The 12692-nt window shown below is 45.2% G+C and overlaps 1 long non-coding RNA gene across 1 annotated transcript; it reads right to left on the bottom strand.

The window, feature by feature from the left end:
* Positions 1-9007: 9007 nt before the first annotated feature.
* LOC135235358 (uncharacterized) lies at positions 9008-11722 on the bottom strand. Its single transcript, XR_010324360.1, has 2 exons — positions 11028-11722; positions 9008-10594 (listed from the first exon to the last, which is right to left on the bottom strand). It is a non-coding gene; the product is annotated as an uncharacterized LOC135235358 (long non-coding RNA).
* Positions 11723-12692: the final 970 nt, after the last annotated feature.

Consider the following 12692-nt stretch of genomic DNA (forward strand, 5'->3'; position numbering starts at 1 on the left):
CACACTCTGAGAGGAACCGTCGACGGACTGATTGAGTAGAATATGATACAAGCACGTGTGGTAGTGTTTAACCACAGGTGACATACATGTGTGCAGACTGAGCAGCTCAGGGCTCTGTCTGTCCGACTGCAGTGCCCCTGCAGCAGGAGCAGTAATCACACAGAGCTCACGTGCGGAGCAGTGAAGACGATGACAGGGAAGGTGAGCTTCCTGTCTGCTCAGTTAATACTTCCTGATGATGTCACCCAGATGTAGCACTGCCTGAAAAGTGGCAGTCTCGATTTAGGAGCGGATGAATTCCCCCTCCTCTCTTTTGCGCTATCGTGTAAATAAAATTTGTCACAAGTATATTGTATCTCTCTGTCAATGGTTGTGAAAAGTTGACGCCTGATCAATGCGAGGTTAATCAAAAGTGAAAGAACCAGAGCCGTTCATGCATGCAAGGTCAGCTGTAGATGATATCTTTTAATAAAACGGCTGGGCGTAGTTCTGGCCCTGGGGGAATTCACTGAGGTGAGGATGCATTTATTTCATTACCCACTTTGCTCAGAGCAGACACGGCTATAAACACCTAGCAGTTGTGCATTGTGCAGCCCTGCAATGCTCATTGCTAACAGGACCATTAATGTCAACATTAAAGTACACATGTGTGGCAGAATAGCTCATTGTGACTGGAAATACATGTTTAAAAGTCACATTAAGAATTAAACGGGCCCGAAAATGAATTAACCAGTTGTAGTTGTATCAGTTACTTGAATGCGGTAGCCCTTGTCAAACCTCTACCTCTAATTGACTTGAACTAGCATACGTGATAAAATGTTTAATATCAAATAAAATCTAATAGAGGACATTTTTCTGCGATAGAATTCATTTGTATCCCCTGGGAGCTTATATAAACACTGTTGGTGTTGAATTGACTCCATGGAACTATGCAAAATGTACTATATTGTGAATGGTAAAGTACAATTGAATGCAGATATTCTTTTTAAAGTAAATTGCTGTTGAATTAAATTGCTGAACCATGTTATCGGTTGTAAACTGATGTGTGTATGTATGAAAGCATCTGTTTTTCAGATCTAACTTTTATATGTGGTGGTGGTAAATGTATATGTGGTAAATTTCAATGCACTGCCATGCTTGGGATGAAAATCACAAATTATAATTTCAAACCCTGGGAATTTTGGGTCTATGGCTGTAATTTTGAGGATTGTAATCTGTAGTCACACTAACATACCACTAGATGGCGGGAATTGATAAGTAAGGAACATATTCTCCCCTTATCTTTTGGATTGTTAGGGACCAAGCACCACGGGTGAGTAAGTACCCCATTGCTTTTCTGTGGATATTTATTAAGGGCCAAGTCACTATAGGTTGACACCCTATTATTTTTTTCTGCTGCCCAGGTAGCTATGAAAGCCACATAGTTTATGGAACAAATTGGCAGGTCTTCAGCCTATAAAATATCTTTTTCGTATGTAATACGAAAAAAATAGTATGAAATGTAATTATCATTTGTAGCCACTAACTCCACAGGGTGATATGCAGTTGGAGATTGTATCACCCAGGGTGTGGATGGGTTCAGAGTTCAGGCTTTTGGGGGTCTGCTTTTCATCCCTTCTAGCAACCCCTGCTGGTTGATCAGGCACCTGTGAATTGCATATCAAAGCTGCGTATGAAATATCTTCCTCCAACTCCACTCTACACAAGCTTAAGCCGCGTTTCCACCGCAGGAACTATACCCCGGAACTAGGAACCTTTTGAGGAACTCAGTGCGTTTCCACCGCAGGAACTAGGGTCTAAATTTAGTTCTGGGGGCTTTGTTTTACCCCCCAAAACGTTCCTGCTCGGGGGGTAGTACTTTCCGAAAGTACAGGAACCTTTTGGGTGGAGCTTGCAGCGCTGAACATTTCTGATTGGTCGAGTACTCGTAGCATTTGTGTTGTATTTATTTTCCGCCATTACCCGCCATGTTTGAAAATATGCAGCGGCAAACCAATTTATTTTCATAATAACAAATCAAACTTGTATGTTATGCGGCGCAGTAGCCTACTTTTGGTTATAGCCTGTCAACGTCTTGGAATTATAACGTGTGCTCTTCTGTTCTTTTCTTGCTTTAGTATTCGTTTTATAAAATGCTAAGCATTCGTGCTGGGACAGCATATTACGTAGGCTACCAAAACATTCAAACGGATTAATTCGGTTGCTGAATATTTTCTTCCGGATTTTCTTTGTTAGCCCGTTGTAATTAACTCAAAACGTTTGATACAGTTATGTGAGGTATGCGGTAGTTCTGCATAATTAACATTGGTGATACAGTACAAGCAAACTGGAAATCACCTTCCGCACTTTTTATCCGGGTAAAATAACAGGTTAATTCTAGTAATCTTCCCTTTAGCTTTTCAGACTGCCGTAATTTTACTCAATTTTACTGCCATTTTTCAATTCCACGAAAAGACCAGGAAGACTATGGACTCATTTATGGTGCATGGTTCGCATCTGGAGGGCACACTTCGCTGCTCGGCTAGCAGTAACTTCGAAGGAAAGCAAACAGTGGCTGTACCACTACTAATTTACATTTTCACGCAAGTCCGAGTTTTCGTTCTATTCTTGTCATTTTGCGATTAGCCTATATGGAATTGACGACGAGAAAGTAATAAAACAGCAAATTGTTTACAACGTGTGCATGTTTTCTGCTGTTAATGAATGTGTTTGAGAGGATATATGAAAATCAATAAATACAAAAGTAACCATATATAGTCATTGTTGGTAACCCGTTGTATATAAGTGGAATAAACCCCTCCGGGCTGTCCCGGTTATTAGAAAATAATGTAGGCTACTTCGGTGGTAATATGGGGTTACAGAAGAAATCATATGACAGATGGACCGACGACAACGTCAGTGGGCTAATTTGCCTAATCTTCGCGGTACTTTAGACCCCGGTGGAAACGCAGACAACCATTGGCTGAAGGAACCTTTTAGTTCCTGGTAACGTAGTTCCTGGGACTGAAAGTTCCGGGTAATTTTGGTGGAAACGCGGCTTTAGCTGTAGTCTGTGGTCTGAAAAAAGAGGATTATAAAATTTTGAGTAAAATTTTGAATGCATTGGATGGCAGTCAAGGGCTTGATGCACACACTGGCATTAGCTGCAGGAAACAGATAGTTATGGATTGTGTTGAACTGAACACCTGCCTTTTGTGTGAAACATGAGTCTTTACTTCTACTGCAGTAGGATCCTCTCATGGAGCTTATTTTAGATTCCTAATGTACCTTCTGAACAAACAACCGTCAGAGGAACAGATGAAGCTTTTGGTATCTCATATCTGTTTTGAAAAGAGCTTCCTCCCATGGATGATCTTTTATTTAATCTAATTTATTTCTTTTAGCTATTTATTAATTATAGCTACATTTAAATCTTATCATCTGTTTATTCACAGTGCATGCTAAAGGAAGTTTAATAATAAAAAAAGATGACCCTTTGACCAGATGAGGAATTCAAATGTTGAATTGTTGTGCAAAAATCAGACAGAGACTAAGTAAGGCAAAATGATTCATGACACAACAAAAGGAGAATCATTATTAATCGTTAAAAAAAATTGTGATGCAGGGGAAAGAGTGTGGACTCATTTCCTACACCTGAAAACCTCCAAGCTGCACAAGGATGATTAGTGCCAACTTCATTAAACAAAAAGTTGAACAGATCCAGGGGATGCACGCTGCACTGTTAATTTGTGGGAGCAGACAGAGGTTAGGGAGCCAGCCTGCTGGATGCTTAATTTTAATTCCTGTCAGCAGCTGTGGGGCTGGTTTTCTGGCCTTTTCAGTAAGAGCAGTACAGAGTGGGTACTTAGCCATGGGTATGAGTACAAAGTGAACAGGACAGGTAAAATGAGTAGAGCAGAGTGGTTAAGTAGAGTGGGTATTAGGACAGAATGCAGTAGAGTGGTTAAGTAGAGTGGGTAAGAGGACAGAATGCAGTAGAGTGGTTAAGTAGAGTGGGTAAGAGGACAGAATGCAGTAGAGTGGTTAAGTAGAGTGGGTAAGAGGACAGAGAGTATCTGAGTGGGTAATTAGAGTGGGCGTTAGTGCAGAATGCAGTAGAGTGGGAATTGGCACAGAATGCAGTAGAGTGGGAATTGGTAACAAATGCAGTAGAGTGGTTAAGTAGAGTGGGTATGAGGACAGAATGCAGTAGACTGGTTAAGTAGAGTGGGCATTAGGACAGAATGCAGTAGAGTGGGAATTAGTACAGAATGCAGTAGAGTAGGTAAGTAGAGTGGGTAAGAGGACAGAGAGTAGCTGAGTGGGAATTAGTACAGAATGCAGTAGAGTGGGTAAGTAGAGTGGGTATGATGACAGAATGCAGTAGAGTGGTTAAGTAGAGTGGGAATGAGGACAGAATGCAGTAGAGTGGTTAAGTAGAGTGGGTATTAGGACAGAATGCAGTAGAGCGGTTAAGTAGAGTGGGTAAGAGGACAGAATGCAGTAGAGTGGTTAAGTAGAGTGGGTATTAGGACAGAATGCAGTAGAGTGGTTAAGTAGAGTGGGTATTAGGACAGAATGCAGTAGAGCTGTTAAGTAGAGTGGGTAAGAGGACAGAATGCAGTAGAGTGGTTAAGTAGAGTGGGTATGAGGACAGAATGCAGTAGAGTGGTTAAGTAGAGTGGGTAAAAGGACAGAGTGTAGCTGTGCGGTTCAGTAAAATGGGTATTTGGACTGAGAGTGGATGAGTGGTTAAGTAGTGTGGGTATTTTAGACAGCTTCACCTCTGCTACCACAAACAAGAGAAAATAAATGAACTTCCTCTTCAGCTGCTTCTGCCAGATCAGCATATCACAGCTCTTATTTTGCTGATGTCATCGATCTGCTTTTCACAAAAGAGCAATGATGAGGTTTGTCCGGACAGACGCTGGATTGAACAGAACTGACTAACTGAACGACTGACTGACTGAATCACTCACTCACTCACTTTGCAGCTTTCACAGTAGCAGGAGCTGCTCAGAAGTGTGTAAGACGGTGAACAGGCTAGCACAGTACCCGTTGAACAGTATGCTCAGTAGTGTGGTAGAGGGTGGACAGGCTAGCACAGTACCCGTTGAACAGTACACTCAGTAGTGTGGTAGAGGGTGAACAGGCTAGCACAGTACCCATTGAACAATAAGCTCAGGAATGTGCAATAGGGTGAACAGGCTAGCAGAGTACCCAGTGAACAGTAAGCTCAGTAGTATGCTTGACAGTGAACAGGCTAATACAGTACCTGGTGAACGGTAACTTCTCACCTCTTGTTTTGAGAGATGCAGGGTTTTTAAAAAAAATGTACTTGCACTGCAGTAATTGCATCATCTGCAGCCTAAAAGAACAGAGGAAATCGATACCTCCCTCACCCTTCATCGACCTGCCTCTCTCTCTCTCTCTCTCTCTCTCCGGCTCCAGTGCAGTACCTGCGCGCTGCAGGGAGAGAGAGGAAGTGGGGGCCGGGAGTCTCTCTCCTCTCCTCCTCGGCGCGGTCCGCAGTGCACGCAGTTTATTTACTGCGCGCTCGGACAGCAGACTGTGTCTGCTGGGCCTGATTCACCGTGCCAATGCGAGAGCTACAACTCACCCACTTAATCTATCCCCCCCCCCTGCTCGCAGTGCAACGCTCATTCTTCTCTTCACGTCAGGGCCAGTGCTGAATTGCTGAGGGTATTTTTCTCTTTTTATCGGTGAGGCATTACTCATCTTTATACTGTTCCGTCTCGGAGCCTGCAGCAGCGGCAGCGGCAGCGGTGTTGGCCGGAGGATGCCGGTGCCTCTTTAACCGCAAGGCACGGTATCAGCCAAATTAAAGTGCACAGGAGGTGCAGTGTGTGCAGAACTGTTCTGAAGAATGGGGATGGCTGTGAATTTCTGTCCCGTGTCCTTGAAGTCCCGGCGCTTTGTTCATTCATATAATCGGGGAAATGCTTTGTGCATCACGCATCTAACCCCCCCCACCCCCCTACCTCTCCACCCGTCCTGCAAAAAACAGCAGAAAGGCTTCCAGTGCAATAGACCTCTTGTTTTAACCCTTTTATGGTGTGTGATCACAAATATGTGATTAGAATGTTCTTAACTGAACATTCTAATGCTGATGTCACAATCACTGCTGGTGACTGAAAGCAACGGAGTTCTAGAACACTGACTTAGAATTTTGAAGAAAAAAAAAAAACATTCCCACAACCCTACTCTTCTGAGGGTTAATAGGCATTGAGTGGAATGGTGTAAAAAATAAGACCATTCTGCAGTTTCATTTTTATTTAAGGCCGTAATTCTCACTGGCTGCTCTCAGCGGACCTGTGTGTGCAGCAAATGAGTTTGATGGGATCTGTGCCGCAGTGAAACCAGACACCGGGATGAAATGGACCCTTATGTCTCCCACATGCCCGCAGGGTTCTGCGGGAGCCCACGAGGGACCAGACAAGAGCGGCAGTCTTCAGGACGCGGTATATGACAGTCATGCGATGCGCGGTGTGAGGGAATGGGTCCGCTCCGGAGTGCGGAAACCTGAGCTCCTCTCCTCGCTGCTACGCTCGGGTTGCATCGCGTGTCAGGAGTGTGATACGGAGCACGGACTTCAAGGACAGGGCCTGCGTCCCCCTGCGCGAGAAGTCCGGACGTTTTTTTTGGAGCATTTCCGCAAAGGGCTCAGCGTCAGCGTCCGTAAATTCCCGCGTAACCGACTCAAGTATGGATTTCCAATCGTTCCTCCCTCTCCCTCAAACGGAACGAGACCAACGTCTCACCGTTCGTCAGCTCAAGCTCGTTTCTGGCAGGGGCGACATGTTTTATTCATGAGTAACCTATTTAGAATATTCGGTCCAGAAATAACTTAATGGCTCTTGGTCACGTGAATGGTAAACAGAGATTGTTTCCTTTAACCCGCACAAACCCCCTCCCACCCGCCCCGCCCCCGCCCCCACCGTTTCTTGAGAGTAATTCCCAGTGCACACAATCATTGCGGGACAGGTCACAGGACTTCTAATGAGCACAGGTGTTGTAGTGTGATGTAGCATGCCTGATTACCTTTCAGTGGCGGGCCTTTCGTGTGTAATTCAAAGCGCCCCCACCATGTTCCTGTAAAAAAAACCCCACACTTCTGCTGCACCTGTATCCCTGGGGACTCAGAATGCTGTGCTGGTGCATCAAAAAAAATTAGGCACAGGGGGGGTGCAAAGAAAGACTCTCTGTCCTCACCCACGTCCCATCCGTGCAGCACAGCGTCTCCTCTAGAATGCGACGCCATTGGTCAGGCAGATGCGCGCTGCCATATATTGCCTTAGCACGGCAATATTTTTTCTGACAACTCAGCTATTCATCATCTGAATAACCAGCTCTCTAAACTGAGTTTTAGCTCTCCTAGCATCGACCTGCTCAGACGCACAATGCAAAATACTGACCCTCACAACCATTCTGAAGAGGAGAATGCCAGCAGACTGTTAACTAGTCCTGATATCAACTACAGCCTGTTAACTAATCCTTATGTCACCTATGAACTGTTAACTAGTCCTGATATCAACTACAGACTGTTAACTAGTCCTGATATCACCTACAGACTGTTAACTAGTCCTGATTTCAACTATGGACTGCTAACTAGTCCTGTTATCAACTAGGCTGCTGTGAGACCAGATTGCCCACCAGACTGTATTCAACTGTTGTAGTATGTGAGACCTACCGCTTGTTATTTTTTTTTTACTTTGACCTGTCCTTGACCTTTGCCCTTGAACGTTTCGTTTTACCTCAAGCCTGCATTGACCGTCAGTCTGCCCATTTCTGTCTGCTGAATGTAATGATATGTAATTTTGGGTACAATTTATTGGGAACATTTTAGTCTATTAATCGAACATCTAATGTTGCAGTTGCAGTAATTGCTAGTTGCAGTAATTATTTTGCATAATACGGCATGCTGGAAGAGAACGTAGTGAACTGCTTCCAAAATGAGGACTGACTTGGAGCCGAATCTTGTTTCCAACTGCCCAAAGGCTAATTAACTGCATCAAAGATGGCGCTGAGCTTGCTATGAGTCAATGAGTAGGATCTGGACACTTTTTTTGGGGCGGAAGAAACATTTTGTAAACAAAGTACTGCTGACGCACAAACATTTTTCTACACGGCCCGATGTTTGTCTACAAACAATGATCAGAGACGTACCCATGAAACCCCCCCTCCCCCCCCACAAAAAAAACAGGAGTTCCTCAGAAACATGTCTGCTTCCTCTCAGTGACGTACAGTCACAGCACATAACAGACTCACTTCCACTTCCAGTCCAGATTTCAAACAGTCACAAAACTCAGTGCGATGATTGTCTAAAAAACAGCGAAGAGTGCACTGGAAACATTTCACATCATAATCAGCTGTGATTTTGCGCTGAGTGTAATACTTCCAAAAACTCCATAAAACCGTTAATTTGAATTGCATTGGCTTGCTAAATAAATGCTAAGTAGAATTACATTTTAATATGTATTTTATTGGTGGAAAGGTGGAAAAGAAAGTAAAAAAGAAAGTAAGAAAATGCTGTTTTTCTGATTTCAAATGAGCCTGTTAATATGTGTTTTTGCATGAAAAAATATTTTTGTTACAGGTTGTGAATGTAGTACCAACTCACTATTCAAGCACAAATTATGCAGATCCTTGTGAGCAAGCGGCCATCGAAAAACACAAATTGAAAGAAGACAATGGAATGTAACTTTGAATGGATGAATAATGTTAAATAATCTAATACGAGTAAGATATAATTACATCAAAAAACACTTTCTATATTCAAATATACTGAAATTGTGGGACACTGAATTCCCTTCAGTGCTGCAGTCCAACACCGTTGAACTCAAGCCTGGAGCATGTGTAGACATGTTAGCAGCTGAACACAGCTCACATCTCTAGTTCCAGGGAATATGCAGACCTTCACAGTGACTCACAGTGTGTGGATATTTATAATTAGCACTTCCACAATGTGTCATTATGAGCAAGCACTTTTTTTTTTTGCAGAGCAAAGTCATATTTTAGATTTTCAACTTTCCTGATCAATGAACAAATAAATAAATAAATAAATAAATATAATCTACTATACATCCATGTGAAAATGCATAGAACAAAAGCTTTGTTTTAGGATCATGAGAACGTGAATGAAATTAGAGACACAAAAAATTTGTACATTTGCTCACGTTGAATGAAACTAGCTCACGTTCAATACTGTTCTACGGAAAGAATACAGTTTTTGCCTTAGGGCGAAGTTCTTATGATAAAATGAGAGCAGTGCTTTTTTGTGAGAGTGAGATAATTCGTATTTATTTGTTTGCAGCACTGTTTCAGCATTATGGCCATGGTCACGTCTCAATGCCCTCCCTGCCACACCACCGCAGAGACCATGATAAAGAGTGAACCTACCTTGCCCATCCTTGCTCGTCCTCCAGCAGCTCTGCAGATGCAGGGGCCTCATAGCGTGAAGAGTTTTTGCGGCAGTATACTTGCTGATTGCTTTATTCTCACTCCTCACAACAACCAGCTAAGACACTGCCACAGAAACACCCACAGCGGCTTGGATCTTCAGGTCCCAGCTAAGACAATGTCTCAGACACAAACACAGCGGCTTGGATCTTCAGGTCCCAGCTAAGACACTGTCTCAGACACAAACACAGCGGCTTGGATCTTTAGGTCCCAGCTAAGACACTGTCTCAGACACAAACACAGCGGCTTGGTTCTTTAAGTCCCAACTAAGACACTGTCTCAGACGCACCCACGGCAGCTTGGTTCTTTAGGTCCCAGCTAAGACAATGTCTCAGACACAAGCACAGCGTCTTCATTCTTTAAATCCCACATAAATACTGACACAGAAACACCCACAGGGGCTTGGATCTATAAGTCCCAGCTAAGACACTGTCTCTGACACAACCACAGCGACTTGGTTTTTTAAGTCCCAGCTAAGACACTGTCTCAGACACAAACACAGCGGCTTGGATCTTAAGGTCCGAGCTAAGACAATGTCTCAGACACAAACATGGTGCCTTGATTCTTTAAGTCCCAGCTAAGATAATGCCTCAGACACAAACACGGTGGCCTGGTTCTTTAAGTCCCAGCTAAGATAATGTCCCAGACACAACCACAGCAGCTTGGATCTTTAAGTCCCAGCTAGGACACTGTCTCAGACACAACCACAGCGGCTTGGGTTTTTAGGTTCCCAGTTAAGACACTGTCTCAGACACACTCACAGGGTCTTGGTTCTTTAAGTCCCAGGTAAGACACTGTCTCAGACACAACCTTAGCAGCCAGGCATCGGGGTTCCTCTTCTCCATCATTCTCAGTTTTGCTCTGTGTGCTCTTTTGCCAGCAGCGAGTCTCCGGGCTGGGGGGCGGGGGGTGGGGGGGGGGGTCTCTCTCGTCACCCCCCCACGTACGACGGCCTCACAGCCAGGCCCCGTCTCAGAGGCCCGTGGGCCCAGCTGAGGAATTCGGCGTACCCGCAGCGGAATGCCCATTGTTCTCTCAGGACTGTGTGAGGCGCGCACCCGGGGATCAGCCGCGGTGCGACCGGCTCCCGTCCGGCCCTCGCCTTCCTCAAAGAGGAAATCAGAGGGCCGCATTTCTGCAAAAAAAAAGAAAGAATTCGTATGAAAGTAAACGGCAAAAACAAGGCAAACTGTGCTGTACCAAGGCCGGTCAGGAGTACGTATAAGAAAGACAAGCACAGAAAATTAAGACCTGAGATTTAAAAAAACAAAAAATGAATAAGCTGTTGTCAATTATTTTTTTTATATTACAATATACTGTTGTGCGAAGTTGCTGTACACCTCAAACCTGAAATAATGTAACAGCAGTGTAACTGGACATTACAGTCAGTATATACACCACCTGCCAATGACTAACCAAACAGTTGGGAAATTATTATGATGAATACATCCTATAATTTTCCAGCAAATCACTAGTTTAAAAAAAACATAACAACAACAGCCCACAGCGACTTATCAGAAGTGAGGCAGGCTGTTGCTCTGACAGGTAAGTTAAGGAGTGTAACTCACCACTGCATGGCTCCTGTCGCCTGTCACCTGTCACCTGGCAGAGGGGAAGGAAGAACAAACGCCGTGTCATCCAACGCTGGCCGTGACACAGATCGCCCACCGTCTGGGGCCCCGGCGCGGTTAGCGGTTAGCGTTAGCGTTAGCGAGACACCGAGCCGCTCTCCTGAGATCGCCAGCGCTGCTGCGTCAGGGCTCACACAGGAAGCTTAGTAAAGGCGACTAAGAGGAAGAGAGCCCGGAACATTCCGCCAGTAAACAAAACGAAAAAAAAAGAAAAGAAACCAAACAGGATGGAGGACAAATAAAAAAAAAAGTGCAGAGAAAAAAAAAAAACAACAGTCCCTCCGGGTGAGGCGTCAGCTCGGTAGTTTCCACGGCGCGTCGCCGCGTCTCAGGTGGGAACTTCTGGGTGTTTTCGCGTGCGCCCTACCTCTGCGTTCCTGCCCCGCGCCTCTGTCCGAGCACGGGACGCGACACGCGCAACTTAATCCCGCCGGCGCGCCAGCCCGGGGAGGGACTGCCGCGCCTTTCGGCCCCGCGGAAAAAGTCACACCTTCCTCGCGTTGCATCACACGCCGAACCCCACCAGCGCTGAACGCCACCAGCGCTGAACGCCGCACGGACTCCTTCTGCCTGAGAACGGCTGCGCGGGCGAAGTGCTCTCTGCTCCGGCTGAACTCAGGAATTAGTTAAGCAGGCACGGGACACGTACAGAGTAGGAGTGTGTGTTCGTATGTGTGTGTATGTGTGTGTGTTTTTTCTTTTTTTTTGGGGGGGCGGGGCGTGGCAAAATTTGTGACACAGCAATGGAGGCTGGATTCCAGCACTATCAGCTGGTATTCCCCCACAGGAGCTATTCTAAGAAGGCAGCCCCATCCCTCGCGCTCTTACGATGACCCGCCTATTGACTGAGCCTCTCAGATATGAGGAAACACCGAGATAAGCTAGACAGAGAGAGAAAGAGAGAGAGAGAGAGAGAGAGAGATGGGGGAGGGATAAAAGAAAGAGATTAGTAACCCCTGGAGTCGCTCGAACTTGCCGTTTTTTTTTTTTTTTCGTTTATTCCACCAGAGCCCTGGCTGCATGCTGCGACCGACTCACATCCGGGAGCGGTGGAAGCACGTGACCTCCCAGCTTTACAAAATGGAGGGCTTCGTGACCCGAGGTTCAGCCCCGCAGTCCGGAGCCGCAAACAGAGCCACGAATCTCCTGCGCGGGTGCAAATGGCTGGGTCCTGTAGGCTGATCGGATACATGTGTGTACACTACCCAAAGCTGCCACCGCTCACAAGCATCAGGATGGTAATTTTTTTGTTGTTGTTTTACATCGGTTTATTAAGTGGTCAATTGATCTCACACCCTTGACAAACAGCTGCTCTTCCAATCAAAAAAGAACTGCATGCAAATTCTTATTATTTTTGTTTTTTTGCACTCCCACACACAACCTCGGTCACACACGCACACATCAGCATTACAGCTATGCACTAGATCAGGATGTTCCACAAGTGCGCGACTAGCTTGTAAAACTCGTAAAACACAAACCTGAGGCTCAGCCCGAGGTGGTTCTGGAATCCAGCTTGAAGAAAAACTGGCAGTTTTTTTTGGCTTCCACTCAGTAATTCACCACGTGCTGAGACTGATGTTTAGCCTAACGCATCCGCAGATT

Source organism: Anguilla rostrata, chromosome 11 (genome assembly GCF_018555375.3).
Source record: "Anguilla rostrata isolate EN2019 chromosome 11, ASM1855537v3, whole genome shotgun sequence".
NCBI classification, from domain to species: domain Eukaryota; kingdom Metazoa; phylum Chordata; class Actinopteri; order Anguilliformes; family Anguillidae; genus Anguilla; species Anguilla rostrata.